The sequence below is a fragment of the Aquarana catesbeiana genome, linkage group LG12, assembly GCF_042186555.1.
Source record: "Aquarana catesbeiana isolate 2022-GZ linkage group LG12, ASM4218655v1, whole genome shotgun sequence".
Taxonomy (NCBI): Eukaryota; Metazoa; Chordata; class Amphibia; order Anura; family Ranidae; genus Aquarana; species Aquarana catesbeiana.
Window position 1 is genome coordinate 90,321,310 of NC_133335.1, and position 24,225 is coordinate 90,345,534.

The following is a 24,225-nucleotide window of genomic DNA, read 5'->3' on the forward strand; positions in this document are numbered from 1 at the left end:
CGACTTTAATGTTGCCATACTATGCTATGTTATCTGTTTTCATATTTATATTTAGCGTGGTTTATTCACTTATTTCTATTGATTTGCATAGCAAATTTGTCACTGCAACTGCTAATTGAATTTAATTTTGTCATTTTTTTTATTTCTTGCTATAATATAATTGTATAATGACAGTGGCTGGTCGGCAAGTGGTTAATGAGTGAAATAAGTATTTTTTCCCCTATCAATCAGCAAGATTTCTGGCTCTCAGATGTCTTCTATACAGGTAATGAGCTGAGATTAGGAGCACTCTCTTAAAGGGAGGGCTCCTAATCTCAGCTTGTTATCTGTATAAAAGACACCTGGCCACAGAAGCAATCAGATTCCAATCGCTTCACCATGGCCAAGACCAAAGAGCTGTCCAAGAAGGTCAGGGACAAGATTGTAGACCTACACAAGGTTGGAATGGGCTACAAGGCCATTGCCAAGCAGCTTGGTGAGAGGGTGACAACAGTTGGTGCAATTATTCGCGAATGGAAGAAACACAAAACTGTCAACCTCCCTCGGTCTGGGGCTCCATGCAAGGTCTTCCCTCATGGAGTTTCAATTAGCAGGAGAACAGTGAGGAATCAGCCCAGAACTACATGAGAGAATCTTGTCAATGATCTCAAGGCAGGGGCTCCATGCAATATCTCATGATTCAGAGGAGAAGTGGGTGGTGAAAGTGTTGTGGTCAGATGAACTGGATGGACTGTTGTCTTTATTCAGCCTTACCTACTATGTAACTATGAGACCAAAATCAAGCTTTTTTGGTATTAACTCAACTCGCTGTGTTTGGAGGAGGAGGAATGCTGCCTGTGATCCCAAGAACACCAAACATAGAGGTGGAAACATTATGCTTTAGGGATGTTTTTCTGCTAAGGGGACAGGGCAACTTCACCGCAACAAATGGACGATGAACAGGGCCACGTACTGTCAAATCTTGGGTGAGAACCTCCTTCCCTCAGCCAGGGCATTGAAAATAGGTTGTGGATGGGTATTCCAGAATGACAATGCCCCAAAACACACGGCCAAGGCAACAAAGAAGTGTCTCATGAAGAATCACATTAAGGTCCTGGAATGGCCTAGCCAGTCTCAGGACCTTGTTCCCATTGAAAATATGTGGAGGTAGCTGAAGGTTCGAGTTACCAAATATCAGCCTCAAAACATTAATGACTTGGAGAGGATCTGCAAAGAGGAGTGGAACAAAAGCCCTCCTGAGATGTGTGGAAACCTGGTGGCCAACTATAAGAAAGGTCTGACATTTGTGATTGCTAACAAGGGTTTTGCCACCAAGTACAAGTCATGTTTTGCGAACAGGTCAAATACTTATTTCACTGCAAATCAATTTATAACTTTTTTGAAATTCTGGATTGTTTTGTTGTTATTCTGTGTCTCACTGTTAAAATAAACTTACCATTAAAATTATAGACTGATTATTTTTTTAACAGTGGGCAAACATACAAAATCAGCAGGGGATCGAATACCTTTTTCCCCTCACTGTAAGTCCCCTTTCACATGGGCTTTCTAATCAGGTTCACCTGCCCGTTTCTCTATGCAGGTCATCTGACTAATTAGAAGTCTGTCCAGGCCCAAGAAAAGGAAAATGAGTGTGACCGTTTCCATTTTTTCGCTGTCAAAACGGAGACAGAAAACTGAATGGGCATGGATGTCACATACCACCAGTCATCTATCCTAAGATGATCGGATTGGACCGGAACAGATAAAAAGGCACTGAAAATATATGTGCATTTGCATGCATCTTTTTTATAATAAAGTGGTTCTAGCCAAGCCACCCATTCTGGACACAGACAACACTCAGCAACCTTTTCTTAAGCCACTTGTTGGTGTGATTAGGACAACTTGGCAAGCATCTGCATTATATATATGACTCTTTGAAAGATGAACCGGGACTACTCAACAGGAAGCAACTCTAAGGAAGGTCTGTTAAGGACTATTACCCATTTTGTCTTTTCAAATGGAAGGAAGATCCATTTAATATCTCCAATGACTGAGTATATCCTGTAACTTATGAGTCTCTATCGCTGAGCGACTGGTCTATTTGTATGAATATAAGACAGAAAGAGGGTGACCAACTCGTTTAGGAGGAAAGCCGTGCCACGTCCAATAATGCATAAACACAAGACAAAGGATTCCCCTAGGTGGACTTTCCCGGCACTTGCATAGACAAAGAAAAATTGTAGAGGTAGAAACTATTGTGCATAGTAAAAACATATAAATTTTATTCTTGTTGGAAAATACAAATGTTAAAAGCAAAGTGGATATCTAAAGTAACATAATAGTACTACGTAGTAAACATGATAAACATCAAGCAATAGGCAATGATAAAAGGAACCAGAAAACTCTTCTCAAGCCCGACGCGTTTCGGGGTATTTAGTATTTGTAGGGTCCTTCTTCAGGGGCATAGTTGAGAAAGAGGGGTTCATCTAAGCTAATTGAAAAAATAAGAAAAAAAGGGGGTCAGATGTTGGTAGGACTATCAGTAGATATCCAGTGAGAGGTTGAAATGATCAAATGATCACCTACCTGAAAGGATTTGATTGTTTGCTTATAGAAAGGAGATTTATGTTAAAAACAAAGAAAACCACATAGAAAGGGCAGGATGTGGGAGTGAGCAGTAATGGTATAACAAGTATGGGTGTTATTCTTAAATGGTGAGGGCTGCAGGTTGGTAGGCTGCAATCTCCATAGAGGAGTGTGATAGTGCTCCCGTCCCGCCCGACCCGGGCGCGCGCAAGCCAGAGCGATATGCTGAGGTCACATGAAGGCGTCCCTATAAAATGAAAAAGTTAAGGAACCTTAAAGGAGATCCGGTATAGGTGATTTAAGGAAAAAATAAGTAGACTGGTATAAACAATGATATGCAGTGAAGAGCATATTAAAGGTACTGCATATATAGGCGACATACTTAATGACTCGGTGCAACAGAGAGGTGCACTGGATATAGGTAAATGAGTGGGGTCTAGCTTAAGATGCCTGGGGTATATAAGTGTTACGATGAAGTTGTTGCATGGTAAAGGGTAATAATAAATACCAAACATATACCATGAGTGAGTACATAATATGCATAAATATTAAAGGGTTATATAGTTGTATGTCAGAGGAGCTGGGGGGATGTAATTAAGTATGGCATAATGGTCTATGGGAAGTATGTGGAAACACAATTGCGTTGCTACCGTACCCATATGTGTGTGCTCCCAGTAGCCTGCAAGGACTAAGACCATAGCAGGCTAAGAAGTAGTAAAAAAAGGGGAAAGAGCAACGCAACTGTATGACTGTGGATAAGTAAACAATGAGGGAAGAGATATATGCTGCACTTGCGACAGTGATCCTTAAATAAAAGGAAGGTAGAGAAAAATAAATGGAGTAAAATACCTTAAGAAGTGCAAGTGTTCGTATGGCTAGCCTCGCAACCCAGCGTCCGGCATGTATAACGCCTTAGCAGGGAGTGGGAGAGGCTGGTTTAAATGGTGTGCGGGCTCCAATTAGCTGGCGTCAGAACGAGGCACAGCTGTATTGTGGAGACCGTCAGGCTGGGACGCTCTATACAAACCCCCCCGAGGCGGGGATGCGCGGCGCCGCCCCAACCGCGCATGCGCGAACGCGATGGCGTCGGAGCAACGTCGCGCACCCCCGCCCCACCGGCACGGAAGTGCCACTCCGGCGAACTGGGCATGCTCGCCGGAGTGGCAACATGGAGGCAATGGGCGTGAGATAGAGAGACGCCCAAGTACCTCCCTAAGCGCCGCCCCAGGGAAAGGAATCCCTGGAGCGGCTTTCCGTGCCGGGCACGAATATAGGGGATACAGACATACGGATCAAGATGTCAGAACGGTGAGCTGTATTGGGTTAACCCCTGCCTTAATATCGTTACTGTTTCCTTTGACCGATGTTATCCCTCATTAATCAATTGTGATCCATACCTACATAGCAACCAATGACCTGCGTTTTTCAACTATGCCATTTTGAAATCCATATGCATTGCTGCTTTACAAGTTTGAGTGGAAGTTACTTGCTGAACATCCTTTGACTGATGTTATCCCTGATTAATCAATTGTGATCCATACTTACATAGCAACCAATGACCTTCGCTTTTCAAATTGTGCGATTTTGAAATCCATATGCATTGCTGCTTTACAAGTCTGAGTGGAAGTTATTTGCTGAACACCCTTTGACTGATACTATCTTTGATTAATCAATTGTGATCCATACTCATATAGCAACCAATGACCTGTGTTTTTCAATCTGTGCGATTTTGAAATCCATATGCATTGCTGCTTTACAAGTTTTGAGTGAAAGTTACATGCTGAGCGGAACACACGCACTCTCCATACATAATCACCGCTGGCTAATCTAATTTATATCACAGTGACTTTTGTCTCTATTGAGTTACCAGGCCAATCTGCGGTGAATATACAACAATCAGATTGAACCGTGTGTGAGATGGGTGACTGATGTGTATGGCTGGATTTGCTATGGACACCGATGTTCAATTAAGACCTTCTTGTCTTAATTTTAATTAAATGTGTCTGGAGGAGGGATTTGGGAACTTTTTCATTATTTTAGACAAGTATTTTTGCAAGTATTTATTTGTTTATGTACAATTAAATAAAGTTAAGTTAGTCCTTTATACTTTTTGTATCCTTTCTGAAGAATACCTTTTGGGACCTTTTGTCCCTATCTTTTTTGAATATGGCTTGGGAACAAGCCCGCACAAGTTTCTCCATAGGCTGCTGCTTTCTATAAAGGTACTTGCAGAAGAGGAGGAGCCCAGAGTGCTGGTAGGGGACCCCAGAAGAAGAGGCTCAGGGCTGCCCTGTGCAAAACCATTGCACAGGGCAGGCAAGTATAACACATTTATATATTTTTTTTAAATTAAGGTTTAATATTGCTTTAACCTCTTATGCATATGTGTGGTACGTTTGTCGATTGGCCAAAAAGAGAAGACTCCCGAATGGCCGCCGAGGAGGAGGGAGCAAACTGAAGCCGCCAATGCCCGTGGAGAGCAGAAGGGAAAGTTGCCGCCAAGCAAGGGATGCACCAGTGAAGAGCTGCATAGATGGGGTAAGTGCACCAGACCTGCACGCAGACCGACCAACGGATCGGGGAAGGGGGGGCTTTGGTGGTAATACCACTGCCTCCCAAGTCTCAAGTAGTAATCAGGAGCCAGCGGATCTGAATCAAGTGACCATTGTGACAGCCAATCACAGTGGTCACTTGATCTGGGAGTCTTTCCCACACCAGGTAAAGGGACCCTGGTGTCTGGCAGGAAAGGCTTCAAGTTGTTGTAAACCCTTTGGACCCCTTTCACACTGAGGCGCTTAACAAACTGCCCATAAAACGCTGGGTGCTTTTGAGGTGCTTTTCAATTGCTTTTGAGGCGTTAGTGGTGCACTTTTTTTTTTTTTTTTAAGGTCACGTTACTCAAAGGAACCATTTTGCTGCAATTTTGAAGTGCTTTTTGTGTGCTTTTGAAGTGCTTCCCATTCATTTCAATGGAGAGGGGCGTTTTTTGAGGAGCTTCTTTCTCTAAACACTCCAAACATGCTCCAAAGATGTTGCTCACAGGACTTTTTTCACCGCCCTGCCAGAGCACCGCCCCAGTGTGAAAGCATCCATTGATAATAATGGGAAGCAGTTTTCAGGCTCTTTTTTTTAGCATGAAAGCGCCTCAGTGTGAAAGGGGTCTTACATTTACCCAGTGAAGTGACTGGCCTCAGATAAAACCCAGAGATAAAACAAATCTATCTACGTAAATTGTACTTGTTTATTTGCAATCTTCTCTACATCCGCTCAAAGTCTAGATTTGTTTTTGGCAAATAACATTTTATTAAGCATATTTTCAATACAAAATAAAGAAGCATGAAAAAATCACATAAAATATCCAGTATGACCGCTTACAATATTAGACTGACAATCAGTACAGTGTAGCTGTTTATAATTCCCCTGGGAAACAAAGAAATAAATGGAAGCTTATTTCTGGTATTAAAGTGTAGCACTTTCTTCCATTATGATATGGGGAAAAACTAAGGGGTGAAGTCCCCCAGAGAGAGAGGGTCCTGGATACCATTATTAGTGCAGGTTTAGGGGGGATAAAAAAAAAAAAGGATAAAAGGGGGAAAAAAGAGGAAAGAGAGAAAGAAGTAAAGAAAAGTAGTAAGCCATCCACCTAGAGTTGTTACCTGGTCATGTTGTGTCCTCCCGGAGGTGCCATGGTTCCCAAACTCTGTTGTGGGCCTCCAGCTTGTCTTGTATTCTAGCTGTCATTTTCTCCATTAGTTCAACATCGTTAATTCTAGAGTAAAGATCTTCAGGAGAGGGCGGGGTACTACGTTTCCAGTGTAGAGCTACCAAGCAACGTGCCGCTGTGAGAATATGTCTCACTAATTTCTTGTAAGGTTTGCTAAGTTTTAGTGGTGATAGACCCAGTAGGAAAAATTTTGGAGACTCCTGAACCTCCGTGTCCAGAACACGAGAGAGGAGATCCCGAACCATCTCCCAGTATGGGGTGATTATTGGGCATGTCCAATATATATGTATAAAAGTGCCTCTTACTCTCTGGCAGCGCCAGCATTTGTCTGAGCTTGTAGGGAAGATTGAATGAACTACATCTGGTGTCATGTACCAGAAGCAAAGAATTTTATATGAATTTTCCTTATAAAGCGTGCATATTGAACTCTTCGCTGCTTGGTTCCATATTATCTGCCACAGCTCCAGTGGGAGTTCTTCATTGAGAATCTTCTCCCATTTGAGCATGTAGCGATGTTTTCCTTTCTCCTCTATGTGGAAAGCATTCAGTATCTTATAGATTCCTGAAATTAGACCCTTCTGTGTGGAGCCTGCTAGAATTATATTCTCAAAGGGGGATGGAGGTGAAAATTGTAGGTTTGGGGCTATGGTTAATGCGTAATGTCGTATTTGTAGGTACCCATAAAATGCTTGTCTCGGTAGGTCATATTTGGTCTGCAAGTCTGAGAAAGGCAGCAATCTACGGGATCTGAGGTCTACTATACTTCCGAAGTGGAATAAGTTTCTAGAGGACCAGGGGTGTGACATCTGGTGTGTAAGACTATCCGGCACCCTGGGATTGCAGACAAAGGAAGTTAGGGTCGATCTCTCTGAGATCAGTTTATTGGGTTGTGCTATCTTCCGCCACAACTGCCGTAGAAGGGCCATAGGACCCAGCAAGCGGTCGGGAGCCACATCCGCATTTGCGTTCCATAATAGGTTGTTCGGGTGTATGGGGGCTAGCCATAATTTCTCAATCTCTGTCCACTTATTGTACGATTTTTGAGTAAACCATGAGGCCACCGCTCTTAGTTGCGCAGCCTGATAGTATTTAATGATATTTGGGAAAGCTAGACCCCCCTCACTGCGCGACGCCATCAGAACTGAACTTGGGATCCTGTGTCTTTTGTAGTTCCACGTGAAGTCTAGCAGGTCTGACTGCAGCTTTTTCAGTTGTTTAGTTGGTATGGGTATGGGAAGTGTCTGGAAAAGGTATAATAGTTTCGGGAGGATGGTCATCTTAATAGAGGCGATTCGGCCTAAGAGGGAGATACGATGTTTCTTCCATCGAAGTAATAAGGATCTAATTATGTTGAAGAGGGGAGGGAAGTTTGCTTGATATAGTGTGTTAAATTGTGGGGTAATGTAAGTGCCCAAGTACTTCAGGGCAGTTGTTTTCCAGTTGTATTGGAATTTAGATTGTAGAAGCGTGATCTCAGCCTCGGGGATATTGATGGGTAGTGCTTCTGATTTAGAGGTGTTAATTTTATACCCAGATAGGGTGCGAAATCTGTCTAGTTCTGCATGTAGGTTCGGGAGGGTAACATGGGGCTGGGTTAGGGTGAGGATGATATCATCGGCAAAGAGGGAGATTTTAAATTCTCTGTCTCTAACCGTAATCCCTCGTATATCTCGGTTATTCCTAATGGATGCCGCTAGGGGTTCCACACATAGCGCGAACAAGAGAGGTGATAGCGGGCATCCCTGTCTGGTTCCGTTCGAAACTGTAAATGATGTTGAAGTTGCAAAGGGGGTCCTGACCTGTGAGGAAGGACTGGAGTATAGATGTTTGATTGCCCGTAGGAAGGGTCCCCGAAAGCCCATATGACCCAGTGTGGCGAACAGGAACGGCCACCCCAGTCGATCAAAAGCTTTCTCAGCATCTAAGCTAAGTAGTAATGAAGGGGCGCCCTCCCTGTTCGCCACTTCCACCAAATCAACCACCTTTCTAGTATTATCGCTAGCCTGCCGTAAAGGGACAAACCCTACTTGGTCTTTGTGGATCAGTGATGGGAGTATCGTGTTCAGGCGATTGGATAGGAGTTTAGTAAAAATTTTTAAGTCCGAATTTAGTAATGCAATGGGTCTATAATTCGCGCAAAGGGAGGGGTCCTTATCTGGTTTAGGGATCATGGTGATAAAAGATTTCTGCATCTCTGAGGGAATGGGTGTGTCATTAAGAAAAGCGGTAAACAGTCTGCGGAGATGGGGAAGTAAAAGGGGGAGAAATGTTTTGTAGTATTCGTACAGGAAGCCGTCCGGACCTGGGGCCTTGTGGGGTGGTAGGGACTTTATAGTAAGTTCTATTTCCTCATCTGTGATCTGTGCGTTGAGTGTCATCAGATCAGAGGGTTGGAGATGGGGAATGCCACTCTGTTCTAAGTATTGTTGCATTTTGTGGGTTAGGTCTATAGAGGGTGGGTTGTTGGGTATCTCAGGATTGTTGTAGAGTTCCTTGTAAAAGTCCGCAAATGTACAGGCGATGTCTACCGGGTGGGATAGTAATTGTCCCCCTTTGTCTTTTATCTGATGAGGAGAGTTCATGTGGGATCGTTCACGTAATTTATTGGCTAGAAGAGAATGGGCTTTATTTCCCTTATCATAGAACATTTGTTTCAATCTTGTTAAAGCCTTTTCCACCTGTCCCAAGGCTAGATCTCGGAGTGTTGTGCGGAGCTTAATTATTTTCCTTAGGACAGGTATTGTGGGTTTAAGTTGAAATTTGTCTTCGTTAGCTCTAAGTTCTTGCTCTGCATTTAGTTTTGCTGCTGTGGCATCTTTTTTTAGTGCTGATGAAATTGCTATACATTTGCCCCGAAGGACCGCCTTGTGGGCTTCCCAAAGTGTGGGGATTGTAACTTCCTGGTTGGCATTCTCTAGGAAATAATATTTTAGCGTGGAATTTAATTCCACTAGAGCCGGTTGATGTTGGAGGAGGAAAGTATTCATCCTCCAGTTATATGGTCTGCGGACCGGGGTGCCTAAGTCTAGTGTGAGTAGGATGGGGGCATGGTCCGACCACGAGATCGGAAGTATTTGTGCCTTGCGTGTCAATTTGAGAGTGTGGTTGTTGACAAAAAAGTAGTCGATGCGTGTGTGGGTCTGGTGGGGGGCCGAGTAAAATGTATACTGCCGATCGCCTAGACTGAGAGCCCTCCACGCGTCAAAGAGCGCATATCGTCTAGTGATTTGTCTGAATAGTCTCGAGTCTCTATGGACCCTGGACGAAGGAGCCTGGGGGGCTACCGTCTGGCGATCCGCAGCAGCTGATTGAATGAGGTTGAAATCACCTCCCACTATGAGGACCCTGGGGGTAGATCTAAAAATGCGCGCATATACTTTGGACAGGAAGCTATGTTGTCTAGTATTCGGAGCATATAATGCACATAGTGTCACGTCTTGTGTTTGCCACTGCCCCTGTAAGATAATGAAGTGGCCATGGGGATCACAGTGTTGGGTTACGCATGTAAAGGGGGCCCCTCGCTTAATGAGTATTGCCACTCCAGCCCTTTTATGAGTACCTGATGCTATATAGATTTGGGAGTAATATCTGGACGCAAATGCGAATGAGCCCTCTTTGTTATAATGGGTCTCTTGGATCATTATAATATCAGCTCCCGACTGTCTGAACTCCCTCAGCGCCAGATGTCTTTTCCTATTGGAGTTTAGTCCATGTACATTTAATGATAATACCTTGGCCATAGTGGTGATGGGTGAAGATGTGGGGGTAAGCTCTTACCTAGTTGAGATTTGTTAGGGGTTGAGGTCTCAGATTCAGAGTGGGCACCCTCCGGGAGGAGACCAGGGAGTTTCGTGCATATATCTGTGCTTGCCGGATGACGGCTGGAAAGAGAGAGAAGAAGAAGGGACTGGGGGAAAGAGAAGAGTACAGTTAATACATAATAGTAACACAATATAAACCTTGCATTCAAACTCAAAATGGCCAACGGACCAAGGTCAGAACGGATTCCCGTGTGGGCCTCCCCCCCCACCCCAGATGGGACGAGCGGAGAGGCACCCCCGGGAGCCCGTGTACTATCAACCATATCTTGTGAACCGTACACAGTCTATCACTGTGCACCCGTTTATAACTAGTAAAAAAAAACACAAATAGGGGGGGGCGAGGGGGTGATAGGAGATGGGTCTAAGGCCTATCTTCTCCAAGCTCCTGAGTCGTGCCCGTAATAGCGAGCTTTAAAGTGGCATAGGGGCATATTGAAGGATGCTAATCTAGGGTAGCAGTAGGTATACTACTGTCTGGACCGTCCTGAATACTGAGTCTAAGTGCTCAAGTCCCGTATTTGCTTGATATCGTTGCGTTTGCAGTTCATTGGGCCTTATGCTTGGTAGGCTTGCGGTGCGTGTCCGAGTTCCTGGGTCGGTTAGATGGAGGTACTCTCTGCCATGTGGTGGGCGGTGGTGGGGGGGTAGCCACTATGTCCCAGTCTGGTAGTTGAGGAGCCGGAATTTCGCAAAACGTGCGGAGATCCTCTGGGTATCTCAGAATTGCGGATTTGCCCTGGTGCTTTGCCGTGAGGCTAAACGGAAAGCCCCATCGGTAGGTGATAGCTTCTTTCTGTAAGGTTTGTAGTAGGGGTTGTAGGAGTCTACGTTTTTGTAGGGTGAGCCAGGATAAGTCCAGATATAGTTGGATCTGGACGTCCTCGAACATCACTCTGCGTGCTAGGCGTGCCTGCCTCATAATTTCCTCTTTGAGTGGGTAGGAGCTGATTCTGCAAATAATGTCACTGGGTTTAGGGGTAGCTCCTTTAGGGCGAAGTGCCCTGTGGGCTCTGTCCATTTCTATGTGTTTTGTTGGTGGCTCCCCAATAAGGTTGTTAAAGACGATTTGCAGGGTCTTTTGCAGGTCTTCGGCGCCCTCTGATTCTGGGATACCTCTCACTCTGATGTTGTTACGGCGCCCCCTGTTGTCCAGGTCTTCGATATGCCTTTGCATATCTCTCAACATTACTCTGTGGTCTGCGCCCTGAAGTTGCGTTCTATGGACCGCCAGTTTAGTTTCCTGGATCTCTTCCTCTGCCATCTCCATTCTGTCTGCCAAGTGTTTAAGTCCGGTCTGTAGTACTTGGATTTCTGTGCGACATGTGGATTTAACATCTGCGATTAGTTGTTTAAAATCTTCTTTTGTGGGTATAGCTTGCAGATAGGAGAACCATTGCGGTGGCATGAGTGGGTCTTGCATAGGGCTGTTATGGTAGCGAGGTGAGGATGGGCCACGCGTCGGGGTGCTTGGAGTGGATGCGTCTTCCTCTTGATGTAATTGGCCTCCTGGCGCTGGGGGATCCCATGAGTCCGACCATGCCCCCATATGCGGATGCAGGGTAGTTCCTGCAGGAGAGTGCTTTGCTGGGTGTGAAAGTGGGGTGCCCACTTTCTGTGCGTAAGAGGGCTCTGAGGCTTTGTGTTGTCCAGAAGTGCTGGGCTCCCTGGAGCGAGACAGTCTCTGTGCTTTAAGAGGGGGAGAGGTGGCATTCATTGCCCATGGACCCCCCTTCCCCCCTTCAGGGGATCGGTATGCTCTGGGATGGGGATCTGCAGGATCTGGCAGGGGTGGAAAGTCCTGGGAGAGCTCAGATGAGCCTGGGGAAGCCGGCTCCAGACTCTGTGTGTCAGTGTCTGGGGCTGTTCTTAGGAGTCTCGGGAAAGCCGCCGAGCATTGTGTGTAATGAGAGGGGGAGGCGGGCCGCATGGTGGACGGAGATCCATGCTGCCATTCAGCCTGGGCGTCTGGCCACTGTGAAGGACTCACCGCTGCTGTGTGTAGGATGTCATCTTGGGGGATTGCTCCTTCTTGTCCTGGCCCCTCTTGGTTCTGCTGCCAAGGTGAAGTCGGCTGTGGAGAGCGATCGGTGCACTGTTGTGCAGGCGCGCAGGCATCCGGCGCCATATTGGCCTCCTCGTCCTGAGACATTCCGGGCCGCTGAAAGAACGAGCGGAGGTCTGTGTTCGTCCCCGGAGGGGGTAGGGATGATCCCCTGGGTTTAGAGGAGCGGGTGGTCCTGGATTTTCCCATAAATGTGGAGGTTATTGCCCCTATTATTGCCGTTTTTGCTGTGGGCTTGTGGAGCTAGTGTATTAGGCTGCCATCTAGCTCAGCTTCCGGTCACGCCCCCGAGTCTAGATTTTTTAAAGCTTGTACGAGTTGTCAGAAATGGGGCAGAAAGCTGAAATTACACACTGCAGAGCTCAGTGGGGAGAACTCTCTGAGCTGATTCGAAGGAAGGTACACACCCCCCTTCACATAGCACACACGAACAGAGCTGAGGTTGTCAATCACAGGCTGCATGCTAGAGCTGCCTCCAGTGTCACATTTTTTCTCTTGGTGTCAGGAAAACTTGTCAGAAGAGACTTATGCAGATAGCAGAGGAACAGGGCAGAACACAGAAATGACACTCAGTGCTCTGGATTGAGACAAGTACACACTACAGAGGGATATGCTTTTTCCTATTTCATGTCTGAGGTTTACAACCACTTTAATGTGTGTTGCTGTTTTCTATGTGCCCATGCAGTTACCTGCATTTATCCAATCGAGAAGCATGCACGTCAATGACCATAGCATGAACAAGCCCTTAATCTATAAAGGAATTGAAAGATGCACTTCAAGGGTCTGTTTGGAAAATAGATTCATTTCTGCTCAGATGTTCATTTTTCCAAGGGTTCACTGTAGTGAGCTGTATGTGTTCCTTTGTATTCAGTGGACAGTTAATGGTTTCCAGTAAGCAGGCTTGAGAGGATGACAAGCTCCAGCCACTGCATCAGTCAAACAACACCTGTCATACCATTACGTCCTGCCACCCTTGCAAATGCATGTTACCTCGAAAGCCATTAAAAGCTTAGGGAAGCTCAAGGAAGAGTGTGGCTTACTTAAAGTGATGGTCCAAGATAGCGAATGATACTTGCGCCTGTCACACCTAATCCTTCCTCATACTAATCTCTCAACGCTGCCATGGTAACAGGAACATGGCAAGAAGGTGCAAATGACTAGTAAAGGCCTTATACTTTGTTCCCAAATAAACCTAAAGCCTGTATTACAGGAAGAGCTAAGCAGTGTCTAACTTTACAGCACTCTGTAGTCTACTCATTTACAGACATGCTTTAAAGCCAAACTCCAGGAAAATATCTAAATTCATAATTGCAGTACATAAATGGAAGCAGTATTACCTGCCAATGGATTTATATTATTGTCCATCCAGTCCTAAATCCATTCTGTCCATGCCCAGGCCAGTAATTGGATTGCTCTATCCTCTAATCAATATGTTCCTTGATAGTACTACTACTGGTCTGTTGTTCAAGAAACTACAGAAAGATGATATATAATCAAATACAGTTACTAGCTGCATTTTAAAAATACATTTAATGATTTCAATGACTACCCAACTGTACTAAATTGTGGTGTTTTATAGTGTCTTGAAAAAGTATTCATACCCCTTGAAATTTTCCACGTTGTCATGTTACAACCAAAAACATAAATGTATTTTATGGGGATTTTATGTGACAGACCAACACAAAGTGGCAAATAATTGTGAAGTGTAAGGAAAATGATGGATGGTTTTCAAAATATTTTACAAATGAAAAGTGGCGTGCATTTGTATTCAGCCCCCTTTACTCGGATACCCCTAACTAAAATCTATTGGAACTAATTGTCTTCAGAAGTCATCTAACTAGTAAATAGAGTCCACCTGTGTGTAACTGAATCTCTGTATACAGTTGTGCTAAAAAGTTTGCATACCCTGGCAGAAATTGTGTCATTTTGGCATTTAGATTGAAAATATGACTAATCATGCCAAAAAACTGTCTTATTTAAGGATAATGATCACATGAAGCCATTTATTATCACATAGTTTTTTGGCTCCTTTTAAAATCATAATGATAACAGAAATCACCCAAATGACCCTGACCCTGATGAAAAGTTTACATACCCTGGAATGTTTGGCCTTGGTACAGACACAGAAGGTGACACAAACAGGTTAAAATGGCAATTAAATGTTAATTGCCCACATTTGTTGCTTTTTAAATCGCAATTAGTGTCTGTGCATTAATAGTGAATGAGTTTGTTAGCTCTCACATAGGATGCACTAAGCAGGCTAGATACTAAGCCATGTGGAGCAGAAAGGAACAGTCAAAAGACCTGCGTAACAAGGCAATGAAACTTTTCAAAGATCGAAAAGGATATAAAAAGATATCCAAAGCCTTGAATATGCCAGTCAGTACTGTTCAATTATTTAATAAGTGGAAAATTTGGGAATCTCTTGATACCAAACCAAGGTCAGGTAGATCAAGAAAGTTTTCAGCCACAACTGCCACAGGAATTGTTCGGGATACAAAGAAAAACCTACATTTAACCTCAGGAGAAATACAGGCTGCTCTGGAAAAAGATGGTGTGGTTGTTTTTAGGAGCACAATATGATGATATTTGAACAAAAAAGAGCTGCATGGTCAAGTTGCTAAAAAGAAGCCTTTATTGCACAAGATTCACAAAAAGCCTGGTTACAATATGCCCAACAAAACCTTGACATGCCTCATTGGCTTTTTTGTGGCATTGGTGCAGTAAAGGCTTCCTTCTGGCAGCTCAACCATGCAGCTTTTTTTTGTTCAAGTATCGTTGAATTGTGCTCCTTAAAAACTAACTTTTTATGTTATCACATAATATCATGATTTTAAAAGGAGCCAAAAAACTATATGTGATAATAAATGGCTTTTTGGCTCCTTTTGAAATCATAATATTAACAAAAATCACCCAAATGGCCCTGATAAAAAGTTTACATACCCTGGAAGGTTTGGCCTTGGTACAGACACAGAAGGTGGCACACGCAGGTTAAAATGGCAATTAAAGGTTAATTTCTCACATTTGTGACTTTTCAAACCACAATTAGTGTCTGTGTATAAATAGTCAATGAGTTTGTTAGCTCTCACTTGGATGCCCTAAGCAGGCTAGACACTGAGCCATGCGGAGGTAGAAAAGAACAGTCAAAAGACCCGCTTAACAAAGTAAAGGAACTTTATAAAGATGGAAAAGTATATAAAAAAGATACCCAAAGCCTTGAATGTGCCAGTCAGCACTGTTTATACCCTTATTAAGAAGTGGAAAATTCAGGGCTCTTTTGATACCAAGCCAAGGTCAGGTAGACCAAGAAAGATTGCAGCCACAACTGGCGGAAGAATTGCCCAGGATACAAAGAAAAACCCACAGGTATACTCAGAAGAAATACTGGCTGCTCTCCAAAAAGACTGCGTGGTTGTTTTTAAGGATCACAATTCAATGATACTTGAACAAAAAAGAGCTGCATGGTTGATCTGCCAGAAGGAAGCCTTTACTGCGCCAATGCCACAAAAAAGCCAATGAGGCATGTCAAGGTGTAAATTGTAAACAGGCTTTTTTTGTGAATCTTGTGCAGTAAAGGCTTCTTTCTGGCAACTTGACCATGCAGCTCTTTTTTGTTCAAGTATCATCATATTGTGCTCATTAAAAACAACCACACCATCTTTTTCCGGAGCAGCCTGTATTTCTCCTGAGGTTAAATGTGGGTTTTTCTTTTTATCCCGAACAATTCCTGTGGCGGTTGTGGCTGAAATCTTTCTTGATCTACCTGACCTTGGTTTGGTATCAAGAGATCCCCAAAATTTCCACTTCTTTTTAAATGTTTGAACAGTACTGACTGGCATATTCAAAGCTTTGGATATCTTTTTATATCCTTTTCCATCTTTGTAAAGTTTCATTACCTTGTTATGCAGGTCTTTTGACTGTTTCTTTCTGCTCCACATGGCTTAGTATCTAGCCTGCTTAGTGCATCCATGTGAGAGCTAACAAACTCATTGACTATTTATACACAGACACTAATTGCGATTTAAAAAGCCACAAATGTGGGAAATTAACATTTAATTACCATTTTAACCTGTTTGTGCCACCTTCTGTGTCTGTACCAAGGCCAAACATTCCAGGGTATGTAAACTTTTCATCAGAGCCATTTGTATAATTTCTGTTAATATTATGATTTTAAAAGGAGCCAAAAAACTATGTGATAATAAATGGCTTCATGTGATCACTATCCTTGAATAAAAGACATTTTCAATATAAATGCCAAAATGTCACAATTTCTGCCAGGGTATGCAAACTTTTGAGCACAACTGTAAATACAGTTGTTCTGTGAAGCCCTCAGAGGTTTGTTAGAGCACCTTAGTGAACAAACAGTATCATGAAGGCCAAGGAATACACCAGACAGGTCAGGGATAAAGTTTTGGAGAAGTTTAAAGCAGGTTTAGGTTATAAAAAATATCCCAAACTTTGAACATCTCACAGAGCAGCGTTCAATCCACCATCCGAAAATAGAAAGAGTATGGCACAACTACAAACCTACCAAGACATGGCTGTCCACCTAAACTGACAGGCCTGGCAAGGAGAGCATTAATCAGAGAAGCAGCCAAGAGTCCCATGGTAACTCTGGAGGAGCTGCAGAGATCCACATCTCAGGTGAGAGAATCTGTCCACAGGACAACTATTAGTAGTGCCCTTTACAAATCTGGCTTTTATAGAAGAGTGGCAAGAATAAAGCCAGTGTTAAAAGAAAGCCATAAGAAGTATTCATTGCAGTTTGCGAGAAGCCATGTGGGGGACACCGCAAACATGTGGAAGAAGGTGCTCTGGTCAGATGAGACCAAAATTGAACTTTTTGGCCTAAAAGCAAAATGCTATGTGGGGCAAAAAACACTGCACGTGACCTTGAACATACCATCCCCACCGTGAAACATGATGGTGGCAGCATCATGTTGTGGGAATGCTTTTCCTTAGCAGGGACAGGGAAGCTGGTCAGAGTTGATGGGAAGATGGATGGAGCCAAATACAGGGCAATCTTTGAAGACTTGAGACTGGGGTGGAGGTTCACCTTCCAGCAGGATAATGACTACTACTATAATGAATACTTTTTCAAGGCACTGTATACCTGCCTGGAGTTCAGCTTTGAAGGAATACATGATACATGATGATACATATTAAAGTTTATACATTTTATTCAAATGGTTTTATGTTTATTTTTTCCAAATTTATATAAAATTTGTGTTTTACAAACAAACATGTAATACAAGATCCACCCATGACAGAGGATTCTGAAAGCACTATAGGTTTCCTAAGGAGAAAGCACAGTAGCAGCTTTTTCTTTAGACTTTATCTCAGAATGCACCTTTAGTGGGAGGTTCTGGGCAAGCAGACGGTAAAGAGGAGGGGCTAAATCATTCCTCTGACTCATTCACTTGTGTGGACATTGCCCCTTGAACTCTTAACCACTTGACCTCTGGAAAATTTACCCCCTTCATGACCAGGCCATTTTTTGCGATACAGCACTGCGTTAATTTAACTGACAATTGCGTGGTGGTGTGACTCTGTACTCAAATAAAATGTATGTCCTTCTTTTCCCACAAATAGAGCTTTCTTTTGGTGGTGTTTGATCACCTCTGTGGTTTTTATTTTTTGCGCTATAAACAAATACAGTGATCAGTACTAAAAATATGCATGGTCACTGTACTAATCACACTGGATAGGAAGGGGTTAACATCAGGGGCAATCAAAGGGTTAAATGTGTTTCTAGCCAGTGCTTGTGTACTGTGGGGGCAGTGCTTTTACTAAAGGAAGACAAAGATCAGTGCCCATGCTTTGCAGGAACACAGGATCAATGTCTTTCCCACTGAGAGAATGGTGATCTGTCATGTTTACATTGGCAGATCGCTGTTCTGCCTGTGTACTGTACAATTGGCAGGTGCCAAGTCCACGGTACCCGCCACTGGGCTCCCGCTGTGTGTGATCACCAGCAGCACGCGTGCATGCCCCAGACCCAAAAGTTAACATGTAGTTAAACTGGAAGTACTATTATGAACAAGCATGTAGCAATATGTAATAGTTTTTTTGTTTTTTGTATATAATGTTTTCCTAGTAGTATTACATTTTTCTTTATCTTTTAAGTTGCAATCTCCAAGCGTAAATCCTTAGGAAGCTAATATAGCGAAAAACGTTGATTTTACACGCTTGTATCATCGACTATTGTCTGCATAAATCCACTACCTGTTTTCTATTTTGCAGTTTTAATTATATGGCACCCTGTTTTAATGTGATATAATAAATTCTGACTTTTATACATTTAATTTTATATTTTCTCCTCATTGTGGTTTGCAAATTTAAAGCCCCTTTTTTGCCTGTGGATTTGTGATTTTGCCTTCCTTTCCTTGTCTGTGGCTCCCTTCTCCACAGGTTCAATTCTTTGGTTCTATACATTTATTTGGGGGATGGTCCTGACATGAGGACATGTATATGTCTATGTCTAGCTCACACACTTCTTCATGTTCTAAAGTGGCAGTAACACCTCCGGCTAACTATTCCAAACAATGTTCCCGGCCCATCCTCCTACCTATCCCGCATTCTCTGTATGAAAAAGAAAAAAAAAATGGTATACTTACTCACCCAATACTCACTTCAGCCCACTCTCGATCCAGCAATGTGCACGGGAGCCTTGGCTGTCCCAGGTCTCTCTTCTCATTGGCTGAGACACAGCAGCAGGAGCCATTGGCTTCCCTTGCTGTCAATCACAGCCAGTGAGCCAATGAGGGGAGGGGGGGGGGGCTGCGCTGCGGCTTTATGTGTCTTATGGAAGCATAGAGCATGCATCAGTGCCCCCCATAGCAAGTGACATTTAATATCACTTTACAGTTTTTTTTCTTACATTTTAAGCTCTGTAAAACAACAAACAATTTTTCCATCAACACAGTTGAAGATAGCCTGAAAAAAACGCATGAAAGGAACCCTACAGCACCACCTGCTGGCAGAAAGTGAGATTCTGAAATATTTATATGCAATTTTTTTTACTGACAAAAATATTTATAAAAAGTGATTTTTTTTTATTTTTATTTCTGACCACAACAAAAGGAAATATATGCAAATCCACTTTATGAACCCTTATACATTATGAGGAACCCTTATGCATTATTACACTTTAAATTGTATCTAAAGCCAAAACTAGTATCTTCTTTTCAGTTTTGGATATAATAATAGAGAACAGCTAGACTCTCTGTAGTTTTTTTTTTTTTTTCATTTTTTAGTTACTCCGTCCTGTTGGAGAGATTTCTTCCTACTTCCTGCTATGGAGATAAAGCGGGGGGAAATTTACTCAAACAGTTGTCCCCACTGAAAGATTTCCTATCACCTCCTCATAACATTTTGGATTTCTCCTCACTTTCTGGCCTGGTGATAATGGTCTGTAGGACAAAGTATGGAAGTAAACCTTCCAAATGAGGCCAAAAATGGCAATTCAAAAATTAAATTATTCTTTTTGTACTCTATGCATTGCTTAAAGTATAACCAAAGTCAGGTATTATTGTTTTGGATAGAGTGGAGAGGGATTAGAATACCTGTCATTCTTTTATTGCTGTCTGTGTCCCCATTAGGGAGATTTAACCTCTCTGTTTGTCATGTTTACCATTATCGCCGAAAGTGAAAAGAAAATTCCATACTTTGGGTTCTCCCTAGAAAATCAATATAGGAGAAATATTTCAATGGGGAAACTAACTCTGGCAACAACCAAGGATTCCCTCACTTTGGAGGGATTTCCTCTCACTTCCTTTTTTGACTATGGCAAAGGAAGTGAAGAGAGATCTCCCCAATGGGACACAGATTTAAAAAAAAAAGACAGACAGGGGTTATAACCCTCCATTACTATATCCAAAATAAAAAAAAACATTTTTCCTTTAGTTCTCCTTTTTAAAAAAAAAGTTTTGCTTTACATACACTGTATGTAAAAAAAAGTGCAGCGCTAAAACATATATATGAAGAAAGTTGTTATATGCAGCTTATGAAAATGTGCAAACTTATGACCATATATTGTGAACAAAGTTACCATAAATCACATATAAAACAAAAAAAAATGCTTAAATAGTGCCAATAGATAAACTTGCATAAATCAAGCAAAACTAAGGAATCTACAAAACCAAACGATCATATAAAAAAATACTGCAATAAAGTGCAAAGGTATGGTGAAAAATATTATTATCAAAAAGAGTCCATAAAAGTGACTGAAAAATCTTCATATAAATAATGTGACTTGGTGTGAGTGCTTGACCTTGTGATACCCGTAACATCTAGTAAAATGGAAGGCTTACCAGACCACCAGCGTGATGGATTTGAAATGAAACAAACAAGATGTGCTTTAACTGCAGACTTTCAGCTTTAATTTGAGGGTATTTACATCCAAATCAACGGTGTAGGAATTACAACAGTTTGTATATGTGCCTCACACTTTTTAAGGGACCAAAAGTAATGGGACAATTGGCTGCTCAGCTGTTCCATGGCCAGGTGTGTGTTATTCCCTCATTATCCTATTTACAAGGAGCAGAAAAAAGGTCCAGAGTTCATTTCATGTGTGCTATTTGCATTTGGAATCTGTTGCTGTCAACTCTCAATATGAGATCCAAAGAGTTGTCACTATCAGTGAAGCAAGCCATCATTAGGCTGAAAAAACAAAACAAAGCCATCAGAGAGATAGCAAATTAGGTGTGGCCAAATCAACTGTTTGGAACATCCTTAAAAAGAAAGAACGCAACGGTGAGCTCAGCAACACCAAAAGACCCAGAAGACCATGGAAAACAACTGTGGTGGATGACCGAAGAATTCTTTCCCTGGTGAAGAAAACACCCTTCACAACAGTTGGCCAGATCAAGAACACTCTCCAGGAGGTAGGTGTATGTGGGTCAAAGTCAACAATCAAGAGAAGACTTCACCAGAGTGAATACAGAGGGTTCACCACAAGATGTAAACCATTGGTGAGCCTCAAAAACAGGAAGGCCAGATTAGAGTTTGCCAAACAACATCAAACAAGCCTTCACAGTTCTGGAACAACAACCTATGGACAGATGAGACCAAGATCAACTTGTACCAGAGTGATGGGAAAAGAAGATTATGGAGAAGGAAAGGAACTGCTCATGTTCCAAAGCATACCACCTCATCAGTGAAGCATGGTGGTGGTAGTGTCATGGCGTGGGCATGTATGGCTGCCAACGGAACTGGTTCTCTTGTATTTATTGATGATGTGACTGCTGACAAAAGCAGCAGGATGAATTCTGAAGTGTTTCGGGCAATATTATCTGCTCATATTCAGCAAAATGCTTCAGAACTCATTGGACGGCGCTTCACAGTGCAGATGGACTATGACCCGAAGCATACTGCAAAAGCAACCAAAGAGTTTTTTAAGGGAAAGAAGTGGAATGTTATGCAATGGCCAAGTCAATCACCTGACCTGAATCCGATTGAGCATGTATTTCACTTGCTGAAGACAAATATGAAGGGAAAATGCCCCAAGAACAAGCAGGAACTGAAGACTGTTGTATTAGAGGCCTGGCAGAGCATCACCAGGGATGAAACCCAGTGTCTGGTGATGTCTATGTGTTCCAGACTTCAGGTTGTAATTGCCTGCAAAGGATTTGCATCCAAGTATTAAAAAGTGAAAGTTTGATGGATGATTGTTTATCTGTCCCATTACTTTTGGTCACTTAAAAAGTGGGAGGCACTTATACAAACTGTTGTAATTCCTACACCGTTGACCTGATTTGGATGTAAATACCCTCAAATTAAAGCTGAAAGTCTGCAGTTAAAGCACATCTTGTTCATTTAATTTCAAATCCATTGTGGTGGTATATAGAGCCAAAAAGATTAGAATTGTGTTGATGTCCCAATATTTATGGACCTGACTGTATGGTCATAAGTTTGCACATTTTCGTAAGTTGTGCATAACAACTTTCTTCATATATCTGTTTTAGTGCTGCACTTTTTTTACATATTTATTTTATACCTCATATCTGGGTTATAGTGTTCAGCTGCTGCATTCTGTTTTTTACCAAGCGTAGATATTACCTTTATTTTAATTGCTTTACATACACTGTAATCAGTCACTCTGCAGAGGCTGCTAAAACCTCTTACCGGAATAACCCAACATCCTTTGCAAACCGAGGCTTAGGTGTGCTGCAGAGCACATAATATTTGTATTATTACCTAATAAAAGCATTTAAAATGGCATAAATATTAGTTTAGAAACTTCAACGTGAAAAAAACTGTCTTATGATCGACCTAAACCCATTGTAGTTTAAAAGCAACAAAAATTGAGAATAAAATGTGGAAGATACACCTACAACTTATCTTATTTCCTTAAAAGTACCATTTTCAACACAATTCCTACAGGACTTCCTAAAAATGTTCATTCTTTTCATAACTGTATCTTCACTTATTTGAACATTGAAAAGCTAAAAATTGATTCACATCACAAAATTGTGGTTTTTGCAGTGTTGGGCACACCTTTGCTTTAAAAATTGGTTTGTGAAAAAAAAAACCTTGAAATAAGTCAATAATAACTACACAGATAAAATCCATCTATGGAGCAATAAACAAGCATTTTCAAGGTAAGTTTGCATTTTGAACGTCTTAACAGAAAAGTAATTGAGCTCTTTTTTTAATAGTAAATGTCCCAATAGGACTGTCAATGATGACAACTTGCAGCAGCAAGGGGTGACATCAATGCAGCGTCACTACAGAATGAAGCGTTTTGTCACTCTATCAAAAGAAGTGCCTATCCTATGATTCTACTGGCAGGTATTTAAAAAACTATTTCAGCGGGTACTTGAAGAGCCCAGTCTTTTGACACGGCAGCCTACCTCACATATGTGATTTTATAGTTTGACCATGGTTCTATTTTAACCACTAGAGATCCCCGCTATAGCCGAATGACAGCTACAGCACGGACCTGCTTTGCCAGGACTACGTCCATTGGCGTCGTCCCGTGCACGAGCGGCCTGCGCCGTCTATGAGATTCGTCTGATCACAGATCTGAGTAAGGGGTTGATCCCGACCCCTTACCACATGATCAGCTGTCAGCCAATGACAGCTGATCATGTGGTGTCAACAGAGCTAGTAATCGGCTATTTTTTCTCCTCGCGCTAACAGCGTGAGGAGGAAAAAAAAGCCGATCACCGGCGGCCGTGAAAGGGACATCAGTCCGATCACGGAGATCTGCCGCCAGATCACTAGTGCCCACCTGTGCCCCCTGCCAGTGCCACCTAGTAATAGGCAGCAGTGCCGCCTACCAGTGCCCATCAGTGCCCACAGTGACACCCATCAATGCCCACAGTGCCACCCCTCAGTGCCCACAATCAGTGCCTCAACAACAGTGCTGCACATCAGTGTCACATACCAGTGCCCATAAGTGCTGCCCATCACTGCCCATCAGTGCCACCGATCAGTGCCGCCTTAACTGTGCCCATCAGTGCCGCCTTAACTGTGCCTATCTGTGCCCATCAGTGCAGCCTATCAGTGCCCACCAGTGCCTCCTCATCAACGCATATCAATGAAGGATAAAAATTAGCCGTTTGCAAAATTTTATAACAAACTATGAAACATGATTTTTTTTTTTCAAAATTTTCCACCTTTTTTTGTTTAGCAAAAAATAAAAATCCCAGCTGTGATTAAATACCACCAAAAGAAAGCTCTATTTGTGAGAAAAAAATGATAAAAATGTAATTTGGGTACAGTGTTGTATGACCGCGCAATTGTCATTCAAAGTGCGTCAGTGCTGAAAGCTGAAAATGGGTTTGGGCAGAGGGGGGTCTAAGTGCCCAGTAAGCAAGTGGTTAAAGTGATTTTAAAGACCCCCCCCCCCCGCTTATACTTACCGGAGCCCAATCTCGATCCAGTGATGTGCATGAGATCAGTGGCTCTTTGGACTCTCTCTCTCTCCTCATTGGCTCCTGCTGCAGTCAACCACAGGCAAGGAGGAGGGATCAGGGGGCAGGGTCAAGCTGCACTCTGTGTGTCTTATGAACACACAGAGCATGCTCAGGAGCAAGCAAGCATGAGTG